Here is an 18,852-nt window from a genome sequence, read left to right on the forward strand (position 1 = left end):
GTTTTGTTGAACAATTGCATTGTTCTTAACTGTACACACACACACACAGCAGAGTTTATCTAGAATTGAGATATAATGGGACTGAGGTGGAGCATGTCACCAGCTTCAAGTTTCTGGGTGATCACATCTCTGAGGACCTCTATTGGACCCTCAACACCTCTACCCTGATCAAGAAGGCTCATCAGCGTCTTTCTGAGGAGACTAAAGAAGGTCCACCTGTCTCCCCAGATCCTGGTGAACTTCTACCACTGCACCATCAAGAGCATCCTCACCAACTGTGTCACAGTTTGCTATGGCAACTGCTCTGCCCACGACCGAAAAGCACTGCAGAGGGTGGTGAAAACTGCCCAACGCATCACCAGTTCTTCACTCCCCTCCATCGAGGCCATCCAGGGCAAGCGATAAGGCACGCAGCATCATCAAAGACTGTTCTCCCCACTACCCTCCGGGAGGCATTACAGGTCTATCTGCACCCGAACCAGCAGGTTCAAAGGAAGCTTCTTCCCAGTGGCTGTCAACTTACTGAACTCTAACTCTGCATCCCAGTGACTGTTGCTGTTGGTACTACAGTGGTTAACAGACACACACACACACACACACACACACACAAGCCTAAATGAAATTGGGATATTTCATTAGTAGTGCTGTTGGTGCTGCAGTGTTTAACACACACACACACACACACACACACACACACACACACTAGTTTCTACTGTTGAATATTAGTAATGCTGTTGGTGCTACAGTGGTTAGTGTTGCTGTATTCACATGAAATGCTCTTAGTGTTGGAAGTCCTGGTCAATAATTGGAAGCATTTGATTGCAAAGATACATATTCATAAATCATTTAAATGTTATTTTCCACAGTCATTTATAATTATATTGTATCTCACTCATTCAAAACACTACTGCAAATGTAAAGTAGGCAATTTATAGAATGCACACAAAACCAGCATCATGTATTAATATTATTAAAAATGGAGACATCTGTTTGTGCAACTCTCCTCTTCCTCTTGGTCATCTTCACATCTAGCAGGTCATTGAAGACTGGACAGTGATGATGAGAAACTGTTCCTGCTGTTATTGACCAGATTATGGATCCAGCATACAGGTACATGGTGATGATGATGAGCAACTGCTCCTGCTGTACCAGATTATGGATCCAGCATACAGGTACATGGTGATGATGATGAGCAACTGCTCCTGCTGTACCAGATTATGGATCCAGCACACAGGTACATGGTGATGATGAGAAACTGCTCCTGCTGTTATTCACCAGATTATGGATCCATCATACAGGTACATGGTGGAGACTGAGAGCAGTTTGGTGTTAAAACTTTTTTTATCAGTTTTGTAAGTTCATCCCTCATACAAACAAATACTCAAACCCTCAATACTGCAGAGAAAAAGGTTTTCACACACACACACACACACACACAACATTATAATATACATATTTTACAATAGATGGTGATAGATGTTAATACATTGTCTAGATATGTCCATATGACTTCTTACATGACAAAACAATAGTGAACAGGTTCAACACATATGGACATCCACACAATGTGTACAGTGTCTAGTCCACATGTCCGTATGATTTCATACATGACAAAACAATAGTGAACAGGTTCAACACATGTGGACAAAACAATAGTGAACAGGTTCAACACATATGGACATCCACACAATGTCCACTCCAGTCCATATGTCCACATGTGCATGTGTGAGAGTCTCTTATGTCTGCCGAGTCCATGCTGCATGCTGTCAATCATCTCTGGCTGTGTGTGTGTGTGTGTGTGTTTTTGTGTATGTATACTTAATGAGCTCCTCAATCATCATCTTCCTACTCCTCCTCCTCATCCTCTTCATTCCATCCCATCCATAATCTTTCCTCCACCTGCAGGATAAAGGACGAAGAAGATCATCAATCAGTGTCCATGACAACAGACAAACACAGTAAGGGTGGAGCTAAATAGTCCAACACCACTGATCAGATCAGTCCAATCAGAAGCAATATTCTACTGTTCCCCCTATTCCACCTGCAGGATAAAGGAGATGATCATCAATCAGTGGCATCAATGACAAGCCTCTACCAGTGAGCCAGGCTGCATGAGAGACAGAGGCCTCTATTCTGTACCAGCAGCCATATAGTCCTTGAGCCAGAGGTGTTGGTGGGTACTATCTTAGGGGAAGAAGTCTCAGTGATTTTTAACAAGGTATACCAGCCTAGAGGTAGAAAATAAGTGATGACATTGCATTGGTACCTTTTTGTGTCATCACCCTGTTTGTGTCTATTATACGCTTATGCAGGGATATATTACAGGTGAATAGGCTACACAATCTTAACTAATAGACATCCCCACACAACAGCTGATTAAACTGAAGTTATCTAAATATTATGATTAAATATGGATTGGAAATGAGCCATTATATGAAAAATTATTTATTTTATTTATTTTTCCTTTATTTAACCAGAGGGGGTCATATTGAGACTATAGTCTCTTTTTCAAATGGTCCCTGGCCAAGAAAGGCAGCACTGTTATGCCCCCTGCAAGGGTCAGGGAACTATAACAAAGCTAAATAAAGCAAGGGCAAAATACGGCAGACAACGGTGGATAAATTTGAAAATAATCAATAATTTATTATAATTAAACTAGGACATAAATTAATGCAAAAAGCAATGTTCTAAACAAATAGCAAGTGAAGGCCAGAAGGCCAAAAACGAAGCCGCCCAATTTCCAGGCCTCTCTCCCAGACTCTCACTCTGAGAGGGACTGGAGACCTGGACGTAGTGTGGGGGCGAGTGTGGGGACGTGTGGTGGGGTGTGGGGGCGAGTGTGGGGGCGAGTGTGGGGCGAGTGTGGGGGCGTAGTGTGGGGCGTGTGTGGGGACGTGTGGGGGGGGAGTGTGGGGGACGTAGTGTGGGGGCGTAGTGTGGGGGCGTAGTGTGGGGGCGTAGTGTGGGGGTGTGGGGGCGTAGTGTGGGGGGGCGTGTGTGGGGGACGAGTGGGGGGCGAGTGTGGGGGCGCGTGTGGGGGACGAGTGTGGGGCGTAGTGTGGGGGCGTAGTGTGGGGACGTAGTGTGGGGGCGTGTGGGGGCGGAGTGTGGGGGCGTAGTGTGGGGACGTAGTGTGGGGGCGTAGTGTGGGCGAGAGCGGAGAACAAAGGCAGCGGTGGCGTTCTGCGAGGAACCAAAAAAACGAGCCGGCCCCCGGAGTGACGTCAACCAACCCCTTTTATAGGGCTGGTCCAGCAATTAAGCCCCCTGCTGGAGTGTCTGAAAAATACAGAGAGACAGCAGGAACACAAATAGCTAGCATCACTAAAAACCCCCACCACTAAAAATCAACATATGATGTTGATCAAACAACCCAGTATGTAAAACGAACAAAACACAGAAATTTCAAACACACAAAATTCTCTTACTGATAAGAGTGAGATAATGTGTCTGCTAAAATAGTATTACCCCCCTTGTACCGTATCTCCAGGTTGAAGTTTCCAGATATAGCGACCATTGATGTTGTGACAAAGGACAAAGTCCACAAGGTATCATCTGAGAAAAAGCCAGACAGGATTCTAGCAACCTCTGGACATCCTTTGCACACGAACCTGGCAAATGACAGACAACAAGGCAAATCTTCCAAACTCCCTGAATTCGGAAGGCGGAGACACAAAACAGGCACATCACAAAAACTCAGTCCATCCTCCTGTAGAGAGTAGGAGGAAACTACAGGAGCAACAGGCACTGGACTCACACGCATTATCAAATCTCTGTCAACAGGCAAAGGTAGAGCAGAGTTTGAAATTTCAGCACCACTGTGCGTGGACAGCGACCGGGATGGTTTACGACTTTCAGCACCATTGGCCGTGGACAGCGGCCGACGCGCTGAACTGGAAGAACACACAATGGGATTCTCAAGTGCCATTAACGAATCACACAAGTCAAAACATGACTTGCATGCTTGAGTTCGAGCAACTACACACCCTGGACAAACGTCAGATAAACCAGAGTCTACTTCGGTGTGTTCAGAAGGTTTCGAAATTACCTGAGGAGCAACTTTCTCATGTGCGAGGTCATTTCCAACAAGAAACTGAATACTGTTCATTGGCAGCTGAGAACAAACGGCCACGTTAACAAACCCAGAAATCAAATCACTCTTAACATGAACAGTGTGCAACGGAACTTTTAACATACCCATTTCAATTCCTTGTACTAAAACGTCAGAGCCACAGTAACTTTTCTCAGAGAAAGGTAAAGTAGATGCCAGAATGAAACTGTATCTCTCAAAATCTTGATCGGAACACTGTCCCTCTCCCGCCCCGAGAGAGACACCATTCCTTCAAAGACGAACGGATCAAAAAGTGGACTCTAATTCCCAGTATGAATGTTCTGAATTTACAGTGCGCACAAGGCCAGCACTTTTCGCATTCTTCTGCTTTGGAGAAGATTTTTTCCTTTCCAGGACCGGACATACCGCAATGAGGTGACCAACCTCATGGCAGTAGTAGCATTCACGAGACTCACTTTCCGGAGGTGACTTAGGCCTAGGCCTACTGAACTCTGAATTTCTCCAGCTTTGCCTCGGACTGGAAGGCTGAGCTGAATATCGACGACGAGGAGGAGGAGGAGGAGAAGAAAAGAGAAAAGAAGTTTTGTGCGTTAACACAAATTCATCAGAACAGACAGCAGCATGCTCCAGTGTTGTCACTTTTTGGTCATTTAAATACATCGCTACTGCGTCTGGAATACAATTATTAAACTCTTCTAACAAAATCATTTCTCTAAGATCTTCTTTCGTCTGGCCACTGGCCACTGTAAGGTTACCGCAACTCGTTCAAAATGCGTGAAATACTTCACGTTCATTGAATGGTGGTACCATGCGAATGTTACGGCTAACATCGAAAGGTTGGGCTGGTGGTCGAACAGGCGAAACAGGAGCAAGAGGATCACCACCGATGTCAGGCGATGGTACAGACGGAGCATTAGTAACAGAATCTCCAATTATAACATCAAGCGGAGGCGCATCAGGATCGCCACCCGAAGTAGCAGCAGCTGAATAAGAGACACCGACATAAGAACTCGAAGGAGCCGAAGAGACATGAACAGGAGAAGTAGAAGGCCGCAAGCTATGCGATGGATAGGCGGAACGCACTGTGGAGGGACGGTAAGTCTTTTCTCCGCCAGCTCTAGCTCAAGCTTGCGTAAAGCAAAATTGCGCTCTTCGCACTGGTGTTGGTATTCACGCTGTGCCTGCTTTTCCTGCGCATCTAGTTCTAATTTCCTCAACTCAAACTGAACTTGTAACTTCTTAAGTTCAATTTCTTTGGCAATCTCTTTTTCCTGGACTACTCTACTCTCTCGGTCTGCACGTAACTTCGCTGCCTCAAACTGCAGTTTACGCTCCTCCAAGGCGTACTCCCGCAGCTTAAGTTCTTGCTCGGAACCAGCTGTAATAGCTGACGAATCCGAAGCAAGCGGTGAGGTAGGATTTTCCTCTCGAGCAGGAAAAATCTCCTTGGCTATCAGGCCGTCAACTACTGCCTTCAAAAGTGTTTCCTTAAGTTTATTGTGTTCCGATGTAGGGCTAATAACGGTCTGCAATCTCCACTAACTGGTCTTTTGTACAATTCTGCAACAAGACCTCTGAAGGACTCTGAATAAACTGCTCTACCACAGACATTTTAGACACAGTGCAAGCAAAATCAAAGGATATTTTTTTAAAAAACAAATAATCTACTTCTGTGATAGCCAGATTAACAAGACGCAGTAGGTCGGACTCACGTGTGATCACAAGATATTAATCAAATGGGCCTTTACTAAATTTTATTTCCCCCCTCCACCACCAAAACGAAGGCTCACGAACAAAGGAAAGAGGGGAATTCAGAAATAAGCCCGAAAGATGGGTTTGACGAATCGAGCACAGCACGCCACGAAAACAACGTCCTTTGTCTAGCCCGACAAAGACGCTTACAAAAAATACAGTCAGTATACTAAGACGTTATCCAATAAATCTGCCAATTTACCGATGCTCAGTCAAAAAAAAAACTATAGGCCTAGGCCAAGCGAAAAAAAACAGTGCAACAATCCAAAAATACAAAAAAGACTGAAAAACACAGCGCTGTAACCGTAACCCCGACTGGGCGAAACCCTGGACCCTACTTACCTACCCCAAAAAATAAACTAAGCCTCAAATATCTTCGAAAGCTTACCAATTGAAGACCCACAAGGAGTCTCCCCCCGGATTTGCTTTCAAAAAACCCACTACCAAATCAAAGAAATAAGCAAAAAGCTAACTTACCAGCGTTTCTCAGTTACAGAGCGCATGCAAAACAGAGTTAGAGTCACAGAAAAAAAACGGACGGATGCACATTCAAAACTACAAAAAGAGGCCTATTCAAAAGTGGCTGAGCCCCCCCAAAAGTTTATCAAAAACAAATCGGGTTAAAAAAAAAAAAAAACGGACGATCCCTCATTTTGTTATGCCCCCTGCTAGGGTCAGGGAACTATAACAAAGCTAAATAAAGCAAGGGCAAAATACGGCAGACAACGGTGGATAAATTTGAAAATAATCAAGAATTCTGATTCAGAGTTGTGATCAGAATTCTGGTTCAGAGTTGTGAAAATGGCAATAATAGCTAGGCCTATGAACTAATAGATACCCCTGCAAAACTCCCACATGTGATTATTTACATTGAGTCAGTATTTATTTGTATTGCAACTTATCTAAAATGTATATAAATGAGCCATTGTGGTCAGTGGATCTTCTGGCCAATCGATTTCCGTTTCGGAAATGAAAATTAACAAAACATAAAACGAAGGATTATTTGATTTCCGTTTAAAATACAAAATCGAAAAACGAGAATCAAGTCGTTTTCCGTTTTCCTAATCGGTTTCAAAACATCAAAATACAAATACCGAAATTAGTCTTAAATTTCGACGATCATTATTCAATTGAAGCCTATTCGCTAGAGGAGGCCCTAGAAGCTCGCATCATAGTCTTAGGCTAACTTGGTAAAAAATACCTGTTAGATATGGCGGCCTTGGGAAGTGTTGCGAGGGATATAGAAGAGATGGTTAAAAAGGACATGTCTTATGCAGAAAACACTTTAAATAACTTTTGTTCACAAAGAGGTTAGTCTGAGAGGAGCATCCGATGCACCCAGCATAATTAGGCATCCACTAACTCGGGACCACCTGGGAACTACTGTAAGGTGGCAAAAGCAGTTTGCGAGGTAGCCTAGGCCTTAGGGGATGCCAGGCCTGCGGTCATGTAGCCTATACTGTATGCAATCACTCATTTTACTTTGATGTATTTATTAGGTTGGTCCAACATACAGTACCTCAGAATTATTGACACCTCTGCTAAAGTTGACTAAAAAGAGGAATGTAAATCTTTTGGAAATTGATCTTAATGCCTTAAGTAAAAAAAAATAGGAAATATTTAACCTATAAGGACACCAATTTTCTTTGTGAATGATTAATGTATCATAAATAACTAAATTTTCTTCATTAAAATAGGGTCATAAGTATTGGCACCCCTATGTTACATTCCCATAGAAACAGGTAGATTTTTATTTTTAAAGGCCAGTTATTTCATGGATCCAGTATACTATGCATCCTGATAAAGTTCCCCTGGCCTTTGGAATTAAAATAGCTCCACATCATCACATACCTTTCACCATACAGATTGGCATGGTTTTATTTCAGTTAGCCTATTATAGCTGGTTTGATTTGCATTGAGCTCAATGAGCATCAATCATCCATAGTGTCTATTTGTTTACTGCTACAGCTCTACTATTACTATTCTAGTGCTCTTCATCCGGCACTTATTCTTAATAGGCCTACTATTATAATGTTACTGTTTCTGCACTACGATGGTACTGTTACCACACTGCACATAGCTGTACATACTGTACATATCTGTTTATATGGTTCATACTAAATATCCATATTTATTCAGTTTTTCTGTAATATATTCTGTTAATACACTGCATATATCTATATTGTTCTTACTACTATAATGTATACTGCCACTACATTGCACATATCTGTACATGATGTTCCTACATTGTTCATATTACATAGCCATATTTATTCTGCTCTTATAAGGTTACTGCTAATACACTGCACATACTTATATTTAATTTATACTACTCTAAACCACCTTCTGAAAATAACTGTATACTACTGTCTACACTGCACTATATCTTTTCTTCTGGTTAGACACAAACTGCATTTCATTGTCTCTGTTGTACTCTGCACAATGACAATAAAGTTTAATCTAATCTAATATAATCTAATCTGAGAGAAAGTGGAATAGAATATTATGTCCAATATTCCAATATATGGTTTAATGTTCTGCATTATGTCCAATATTCCAATATGTGGTTTAATGTTCTACATTTCTCATTACTGAGTCACTTTGATACTAAAAGTATGATTCTATGTAATGACTGTATGATATCTGTACTGTCCCTGTGTATATCTGTGTGTGACTGTGTTTAGAGATAAGCAGGAATATTATGACTTTGCAGTGTTTCACTGTTCTGAATGGCTGCGTCTATCTGCTCCGGATTGCCAGGCTGCCACTAATCAGGGTCTGATTCAGTGTAGTCCACGTGAGATGGGATGACCAACACCATCTCCCATCAGCCTGGAAGGATACTTAAACCCTAACTATTTCCTTGTCTAGTTAGAGCAGCTGATGGATCTTTAGGTGAAGTCATGCTGTCTCTCCCTTGATGTGCATCATTGTAAATAAACTCTGTTCCTGATTTTTCATACTATTGGTCTGACTGGGTCTCTATTAAATCTATGGTATCAAAATTACCATCAAATCAAGCATCTGAGCATCAAATCTGAGCATCAAACCAGGAGTCCTTATCTATAAGTTGGATATTTCCTCATTTTTCTACTGGCATCAACTTTAGCAGAGGTGCCAATAATTCTGAGGTACTGTATGTTGGACCAACCTAATAAATACATCAAAGTAAAATGAGTAAAATGATTGCATACAGTATAGGCTACGTGACCGCAGTAGGCCTGGCATCCCCTAGGGCCTAGGCTACCTCGCAAACTGCGCCACCTCAGTTTCCAGGTGGTCCCGAGTTAGTGGATGCCTAATTATGCTGGGTGCAAAATCGTAGGATGCTCCTCAGAGTTCCTCTTTGTGAACCAAAGTTATTTGTTAAAGTGTTTGGGATTTCTGCATAAGACATGTCCTTTTTAACCATCTCTTCTATATCCCTCGCAACACTTTCCAAGGCCGCCATATCTAACAGGTAGCCTATTTTTACCAAGTTAGCCTAAGACTATGATGCAAGCTTCTGGGTAGCCTAGGCTACTCAGATTAGCCTAAGACTAGGCTTCATTGAATAATGACGACTAATTTCGATATTTGTATTTTGATGTTTTGAAACCGATTAGGAAAACGGAGAACGACTTAATTCTCGTTTTTCGATTTTGTATTTTAAAACGGAAATCAAATAATCCCTCGTTTTTTGTTTTGTTAATTTTCATTCACGAAACGGAAATCGATTGGCCAGAAGATCCACTGACCACAATGGCTCATTTATATACATTTTAGATAAGTTGCAATACAAATAAATACTGACTCAATGTAAATAATCACATGTGGGAGTTTTGCAGGGGTATCTATTAGTTCATAGTTTTAGCCTATTCACCTGTAAGATATCCTGCAATGGACATAAACAGGCTGATGCAACACAACACAATACCCCAAATGCAATACTATTCCATATTGTCTAATTATGGGATGGTTTGCCTTGTCGCTTGTTCACTATGAGACTCATTCCCCTCGAATGGTCAACTCATGTGACTTCATTTATATAGCACATGTGCAGGAGTTGACCCAAAGTGCTTCATTTATATCGCACATGTGCAGGAGTTGACCCAAAGTGCTTCATTTATATAGCACATGTGCAGGAGTTGACCCAAAGTGCTTCATTTATATAGCACATGTGCAGGAGTTGACCCAAAGTGCTTCATTTATATCGCACATGTGCAGGAGTTGACCCAAAGTGCTTCACATGTGCAACAGAGAGCTAGTTAACTGTACACACAGGCAGAAGAGGAGCCCAGAGGTACATGGGTTACAGGAGGGAAGGTATAAGATAAGAGTTAAAAGAATAAAATTAAATTAAACAAAAGAGCAAAGTAAAGTGCATGAGAGGGGGGAGGTCTCAGGAGGAACTAAAAGCGAGAGAGAAAAGGAAGCTCTTTAAATTGCATTAAAAACTAGCAACCGTGGGGCAGGACCTTGATGTGTGGTGGAAGGATGTTCCAAAGCCTTGGGGGCAGGACCTTGATGTGTGGTGGAAGGATGTTCCAAAGCCTTGGGGCATTGGGCAGCTACAGAAAAGGCCCGCTGAGGAGGAGGTGTGTGTGTGTGTGTGTGTGTGTGTGTGTGTGTGTGTGTGTGTGTGTGTGTGTGTGTGTGTGTGTGTGTGTGTGTGTGTGTGTGTGTGTGTGTGTGTGTGTGTGTGTGTGTGTGTGTGTGCGTGTGTGTGTGTGTGTGTGTGTGTGTGTGTGTGTGTGTGTGTAGACCTGGTCACCTTTTGTTTTGAGTCCTGAGTAAGGGACTGTGAGAAGCAGTTGAGAAGAAGACCTGAGTGACCTACAGGTGCAGAGTGAGGGGAGAGCAGTTCTTAGCCAGTGCACCTGAGCAGGACAGGTGTGATGTGCTCTCTCTTCTAGGTGCCTTAGTGACCTACCTGAGCAGGACAGGTGTGATGTGCTCTCTCTTCTAGGTGCCTTAGTGACCTACCTGAGCCTGTCAGGTGTGTGTGTGTCTGTGTGTGTGTGTGTGTGACAGGTGTGAGTGTGTCTCTTCTAGGTGCCTGTGTACCTGAGCCAGGACAGGTGTGTGTGTGTGTGTGTGTGTGCCTGTGTGTGTAACTGAGAGCCAGTGTGTGTGTGTGTGTGTGTGCCTGTGTGTGTGCAGGGACAGGTGTGATGTGCTCTCTCTTCTAGGTGCCTGAGTGACCTACCTGAGCAGGACAGGTGTGATGTGCTCTCTCTTCTAGGTGCCTGAGTGACCTACAGTGGGCAGTGCTTCGACTTGGCCAGCTTCACTCGCGGTCCGCGCGTGGGATCACGCGGTATCACGCGACTTTAATTTGATTATTTTCTAACCAGCAACTCTATAATGAAAAATATCTCTGATTCAACTATTCATCCCATAGTCATTAGCGATCATGCCCCAGTTACAATTAAATGGAACATAACGAACCAACAGCGACCAATTAGCAAATGGCGTTTTAATATATCCCTCTTACAAGACCCAAATTTCATCAGTTTTGTTGGGAGAGAGTGGGCATTCTTTCTAGAAGCGAACGACTCCCCTGAATCATCTCCTTCCCTTCTGTGGGAAACAGGAAAAGCAGTACTCAGAGGAAGAATCATCTCATATTCAGAATACAAAAAAAAGAAGGAAAAAGAACAGGAAGTAGAACTCAACAATAAAATTAAACAGTTAGAAGAAACCAATGCAAGCAACCCAACTGAAGAAACACAGGCAAAACTTAGGAAACATAAATTCAAACTCAATGAAATACTCAATAAACACACTCAATTTATGATTCACCGTCTAAGGCAGGAAAACTTCCACCATAGCAATAAATCAGGTAAATACTTAGCAAATCAAATCCAACGTAACAAAGAAAAATCAACAATCCCGGTCATAAAGAACTCAGCAGGGAAGCTAACCAGCTCACCTGAAGAAATAAATCATGTTTTTTACCAGTTTTACAATAAACTATATTCTTCAGAAATAAACCCCAACCAGGAATTCATAGACTCTTTCCTAAACAGCATCGAATTACCACAACTCAATGAGACCGAAATAAAAAACCTAGAATCACCTATAACTCAACAAGAACTGTTTGATGCCCTGAAACAGATGCCCGATAATAAAGCACCAGGTCCGGATGGCTTTCCTGCTGAGTTCTACAAACAATTTTGGACCATCTTAGCTCCACTTTTCATCAGAATGATTAATGAATCAAAACAGAAAGGACGTCTTCCAACTAGTTCCACCACAGCCTCAATTTCACTGCTCCTCAAGCCCAATAAGGACCCAACATTGCCATCCAGCTACCGACCAATTTCTCTCCTCAATGTGGACAATAAGATAATCGCAAAATGCTAGCACACAGATTAGCAGAGGTCACCCCATCCATTATCCACCCAGACCAAACAGGCTTCATTAAAGGTAGAATTTCATCCACCAACACCCGCAGACTGTTAAATATAATGTATCACTCCACAAATTTTCAAGATAATACCATCATAGCAACTCTGGACGAGAAAAAGCTTTGATAAGGTGAACTGGAATTTCCTGTTTTCCACATTAGGGAGGTTTGGCTTCGGGGAGTCGTTCATTAACTGGATTAAACTTCTATATACCGCTCCTTCAGCCACAGTAATCACCAATGGACTAACATCACAAAGTTTCACTCTTCACCGGGGAACTAGACAGGGGTGCCCACTCTCCCTCTCACTATTTACAATCTTCATTGAACCCCTAGCAGCTGCCATCCGTCAGAACCCCCTCATCAAAGGTGTCCAGACTCCATATATGCATCACAAAATCAGCCTTTATGCTGGCGACATTCTTCTCTTTCTTCAAGACCCCACAACATCAGTAGAAGAAACCATCAAACTCATTGACACATTCTCTAAAATTTCTGAATACTCAATCAATTGGAATAAATCTGCAGTTCTCCCATTACATCCCAACAGCTGGGATGTGACAGCCAACTCTTCACCTATCCCACTCTGCACTAACTATATCACTTACTTAGGGATAAAAGTCTCCCCCAGGCTGTCAGACTTATTTAGCCTAAATTATTCCCCTCTACTCACTTCAATAGATGATGACCTTCAATGCTGGAAGAACCTCCCATTATCCATCATGGGCAGAATCTCAGTAATCAAAATGACAATACTGCCCAAAATAAACTATCTATTCTCTATGATTCCAACCCAGCCCACCACCCTCTGGTTTAAGTCTCTCGATTCATTAATCACTAAATTCTACTGGAAAGATAAGACCCCAAGGATCAAACTCGCCACTCTCCAAAAACCAAAAGCAATGGGAGGACTAGAGGCCCCACACTTCCAGCACTATGCCCTGGCCAACCAGCTCCACTTCATCCACAAATGGCTACACCCCACCCCATCAGACAACACCTGGTTAGACCTAGAACAAACAATCTGTAAAGAAATTAAAATATCAGATCTCCCTTTCTGCAGTCAGTCGGTCAAAAAACATCCATCCTTCAAAGCCCCAACAATTTCAGCTACTCTGACAGCCTGGTGGAGATTCTACCACATCACTGATTCATCTATAGCACCATCAATTCACACCCGATTTGGAATAACCCAGATTTCACCGTCAATAAAAAACCCTTAACTTTCACACATGGATGGGAAAGGGCATCACTCACCTTCAACACATTCTTCAAGACAATAATCTGGCCTCATTTTCCTGTTTGGTCCAGAAGCACGGCATCGAGTAAACACTTCTTACAATATCTGCAAATTAAATCATCTATCCTAGGAAAAATTAACATCCAGACAGCTAACCTTGACATTCCCCCACCAATCTCAGAGCTGCTTAATATTCCCTCTCCCAAAAAAATCCTCTCCCAAATTTACAAAATTATATCTCGTTCAGAAAAAACAATTGGCCTGCCATATCACAAATGGGAATCAGACTTATCAATTACTCCCGGTGCCGACTTCTGGACCAAAATGTGCAAAAACATCTACCTCATGACAAAGAATAGTAATCTACAACTAATACAATACAAGGTTCTTCACAGATTCCACTTCACTGCACATAAATTGGCTAAAATGGGGTTTGGCTCGGATCTTTGCACTCACTGCACACAAAATAACCCAGATACATACATTCATGTGGTTTGGCATTGCACTCCAATCAACCACTTCTGGGTGAGTGTCACAAAATCTCTCTCTTCCATCTTTGGCTGTCACATCCCAGCATCCCCTTCCTTATGCATACTTGGTGATACATCCACAGTCAATTTAAGCAACTCCTGCAATAAAACACTGCTGGTAGCGTTGACTATCGCCAAGAAAACAATCCTCATGAACTGGAAATCTAAGAAAAAAGCTCACATCACTCATTGGAAAAACTTGTTAACAGACTATATATCATTAGAAAACCTATCAACTACAAACTTGATCAATACTCAGGATACAACCTCTCCTTGGTACCCCTTTATCACCTACTTACAGTCCTGACCCTCTTTGCCTGAGTTCCATCTCCACACGATCATAACACACTTCATCAACAGATACACATATCATCGAACACTAGGCAGGGGAGGGTAGCTGGAACTATTATTGTTATTATTATTATTATTATTATTATTATTATTACTATTATTATTATTATTATTATTAGTAGTAGTAGTAGTAGTAATATAAATAGCATCCCCTTCTTTCCCTCCCCCTTTTATTTACATTCTCTGATAAACTTTACTAATTTCACTCTTTCTCTCTGCCTCTCCCATCGTTATTCTGCCGGGGCCCCATTGGATGGCTTGGGAGACTCGGTCCTGGCAGGTCGCTGTGTGGTTTTGGCATTGGTTGGGTCCTGTGGGTTATCTATTGGCCCTGGGCCCCCGGTGTGCACCCTCCTCATACGCTCATGCACACGCCTTGTCCTGGAAGCACACAGCACGCTTTACTCTCTTTTAATCGCACTACATGTTAGGTGACATACATGAACAAAAACTACAAAACAGGCTAGGGTAAGAGTGGAGTGCAGGTAGATGCCTCATCAGGTGTCTATCTACATGCCTCACTTATTTTAATGCACACATTGAGGAGGCATACATCTTACACAGGGTAAGTGTGGTGTGCATGGGGAAATCCTGACAGATATTCACCATGCATGCCCACTTCTTTAATGCTACACTCTAGATAGACCCCTCAACCTAGCCATTCACATACTGTACATATTTAGGTCAAGAGTGGCGTGTTGGGTGAAGGTCTGGGGGCGGGTGTGGTTGGTTAGAGTAGTGGGGTGTGCCCTGAGGTTGGGTGGCAATCAGTCAGGTAATCAACCAGGCAACTCAGGCCATTAATTCCCAGGTTGGCAATCAGTCAGGCAATCAACCAGGCAATCAGTTATTCCTATTATTATACTTATCATTAATAGAATAATTACAACTCCTCTCCTCTGAAACCCTCCCTCTCTATGTTCCAGCTTCTCTCCTCCTGGCCCAACAGCAAGCCAGCCTTATACATATCTTTTACACACACACACACACATACATCCTCACATACTCACTACCCCTCACCCCCATCCCCACCCCCATCCCAACACCACCTCATTCCTCCCTTCTTTTCATTCCGGTCATCAATTTCATCCCTGATAATCATATCTGTAATCATCCTGGACGCAAATCATCCTTAGCCTTTCTGTTATTAATGTTATGTTGTGTTATGTTTGTGGAAGCCAAGTCAATGTGATGTCTTGTTAAGTTACAGTATGTGTTTATGTAATGTACGTCTGTTTGTCGTATGTAGTATTCATGTGCATGTCGTAGTGTTGCATTTTCTGTAATGTCAATGATGTTTGCAAATAAAATTTAAAAAAAAAAAAAGGTGGACCTCCTAGGCCCTACGGTTCTCGAGATATTCAAAGAAAACGGCCACCTACAGGCCAGTTGGTGTATAGTAACATAAATTAATTTATTGTGTGGCCCCCCATGAACGGAATTCCACAAAACTTGGCGTGCATACAGAGGATGTCATAATGATACTACACTTCCAATTTCGTGCAGTTTTGACTATGTTAGGTCACAGATACCTTCAATTACAACACCTCATTTTTACTTTTTTGTGTTTAACTAGGTTTAACTACAGATCTGAGATCAGTAGTGCTGTGTGCCTGTAGGAGTCACTCTGTTGACGTGGGACGTGAGAGACTGACTCCAGATCAGCGTTGTGTGACATTCACCCTCTGATACCCTTTTAACACAGATCATTGGTGCCTGTGTGGATTGTTTGGTTTGGTGTTACTGTGAGTGGAAACATGTAATAAATGGCCCCTAAACAATGTCTGCACCCTCACCAGACACAGAACACATTACATTTTACATTACATTACATTTAGCAGACACTTGTTACTGTCTCTTTAAGGCAATGAACTCAAGCCTGAAAGTTTTGTGGAATTCCGTTCATGGGGGGCCACACAATAAATTAATTTATGTTACTATACTGTCTCTTTAAGGCAATGAACTCAAGCCTGAAAGATGGACTTTAGTTCTGATGTGTCATCTAAACTATAAAACATTTTATGATAAGTGTCTAAAGGAACACACTGTTTAATCCTGCGCAGTTATTAACCCTTCCAGTTTGGTGTCTTTGGCATTTAAAAGATCACATGGTAAGACTTTTTTTTCTTGATAAACGAAATGGTTTAGTTTGGGGGTGAAAATGAAAACATGATGTATTTATCATTGATTTGATTTTTGGGCAAATCAATCAGTGATCTAATCAAGAGTTTATCGACTTGTTGGCTTGGAGATTGTCAAGGTGGATTTATGTAGGGAACAGAGTCTAAAGTCTTCTAGTAGGCTACATTATGCATAATCTCCCAAAGAGCTAAGCTATAACAGCTATGCTTTCTGTAGCTAGTCAGGGAGAGAAATCTGTATTTTATTATGACCGCCGCGCAGCGAAGCGGCAGTCATATAGGTTTAGTCAGATTTTTTTTTTTTTTTTTTTTTTTTTTCGCATGTCCAAATTTCCGTCAATGATTCCCGGGACACTGAAAGACCGGGGTAGACAAAACTTGGTGGGCATGTAACCCCATATGGATAGCATGGAACCATCGTTTTTCGTTTTGATCTGTAGCCCCCACGTTGGACTGCACCCCCCGAAAGGAGGGTAGGGCAGACACAGTTTTCTGTGAATATCTCGAGAACCGTAAGGTTTAGGAGGACCACCTTTTTTTTGTATGTTGATCTCAAGGGGCCATGTCAACCCATTCCATAACCACTAATTTCATGTATAGCGCCACCTAGTTAAACACAAAAAAGTAAAAATGAGGTGGTGTAATTGAAGGTATCTGTGACCTAACATAGTCAAAACTGCACGAAATTGGAAGTGTAGGATCATTATGACACCCTCTGTATGCACGCCAAGTTTTGTGGAATTCCGTTCATGGGGGGCCACACAATAAATTAATTTATGTTACTATACACCAACTGGCCTGTAGGTGGCCGGAGACAGTTTTCTGTGAATATCTCGAGAACCATAGGGCCTAGGAGGTCCACCTTTTTTTTGTATGTTGGTCTTAAGGGGGCATGTCAACCCATCCCATTACCACTTATTTCATGTATAGCGCCACCTAGTTAAAAATTAAAAAACCAAAAATTAGGTGTTTTCATCTCAATATCTCTGGCTGACAAGGTCAAAACTGCACGAAATTAAAAGTGTAGGATCATTATGACACCCTCTGAATGCATGCCAAGTTTTGTGTACTTTCGTTCATGGGGGGCCTTACAATAAAATAATTTATGTGTACATTTAGTGACGTACACCAACAAGGATTCCCGGGACACTGAAAGACCGGGGTACACAAAACTTGGTGGGCATGTAACCCCACATGGATAGCATGGAACCATCGTTTTTCGTTTTGATCTGCAGCCCCCCCGCTGGACTGGACCCCCCGAAAGGAGGGTAGGGCAGACACAGTTCTCTGTGAATCTTTTATGGTATGTTGGTCTCAAGGGCCCACATCAACCTGGCTCATAACCACTCATTTGTGTTTTGCCCCCGCCCGCCCCGGTCAAAAATGAAAATGCAATATTATTCTGCTTTAATCGCCCCTATCTTCAGTTAAGATGTTCAGAACTGCACCAAATTTTATGTGTATGATTGACCTGGCATTCTCTGGGGGTCTGGGGGTATGCCAAGTTTCGTAGAATTTCATCCATGGGGGGGGCTAAAAAATTAGGTTATGTGTACATTTAGTGACTGTACACTCATTGGCCTGTAAATGGCGGTGCACACATATAAACATGCACACACACAGGCACCCACATACTATCGGTATTAGAACGGCCGATACATAATTACAAATTCAATAGGATCAAAAGAAAGCCAAAATATTCATCATCATCATCATGGCTGCATTTTCAGTATTGGCGATAAGTAGTCGCTTTGTCCACTAGATGGCGATCGTTGCAGTGAGACGTAATTTTTTTGGAAGTTAAAAGTGGGTTGAAAAAATAATGGACACTTCCTACAAGGACTGTAATTTACCGCAGCGAACATCTAATAAGGACAGGACGATGTTCACATGAAGTGTAAGTGAGGATGAAGTGAGGATGTTTATCGGACATGCTTGGTTTTTACTGCAGGTACGTTAATCTTGTAATATCAATAAGGACCTAGGTAATGTTACCGTTAGCGTTGGTTGAGTGATGGAGGCCCATTTGATTGATTGCATTTGTAGAAAAGTATAAATCTTGGTTATACCAAGCAAATTGATAGCAGCACTGTTTGTATCTTTTCGACTGTCATTTATTGCACGTGCTACAAAATCATTCTGTGCAATGGAAGATTTACCAACGTTACACCGGTCTGATACAGTTTTGCCTATACATGCGTGAGACTGAGACGCCTGTTTATTTTGTTTTAAGTGCGTGCAGGGTGTGAGAGGGGAATCGATGTGCTTTGATTCCAGCTTGGTAGTTGTAGTCTGTGAAATTAAAAAAAGCACGCGTGTGTGTGAAGTATCCAAACAATGACACCTTCATTTCATTATGGCTGCTTTAGCAACAC

General features: G+C 42.2%; 1 protein-coding gene across 1 annotated transcript in view; it reads left to right on the forward strand.

Annotated features, from left to right (window-relative positions):
• Nucleotides 1–16,361: 16,361 nt before the first annotated feature.
• Nucleotides 16,362–18,852, forward strand: part of LOC125297705 (NACHT, LRR and PYD domains-containing protein 3-like) — a 47,478-nt gene continuing 44,987 nt past the window's right edge. Inside the window, exon 1 of the mRNA XM_048248157.1 lies at nt 16,362–16,447. The gene's annotated coding sequence lies outside the window, so the exon portion shown is untranslated. The remainder of the gene's footprint in view (nt 16,448–18,852) is intronic.

This window comes from Alosa alosa, chromosome 7 (assembly GCF_017589495.1).
Source record: "Alosa alosa isolate M-15738 ecotype Scorff River chromosome 7, AALO_Geno_1.1, whole genome shotgun sequence".
NCBI classification, from domain to species: domain Eukaryota; kingdom Metazoa; phylum Chordata; class Actinopteri; order Clupeiformes; family Clupeidae; genus Alosa; species Alosa alosa.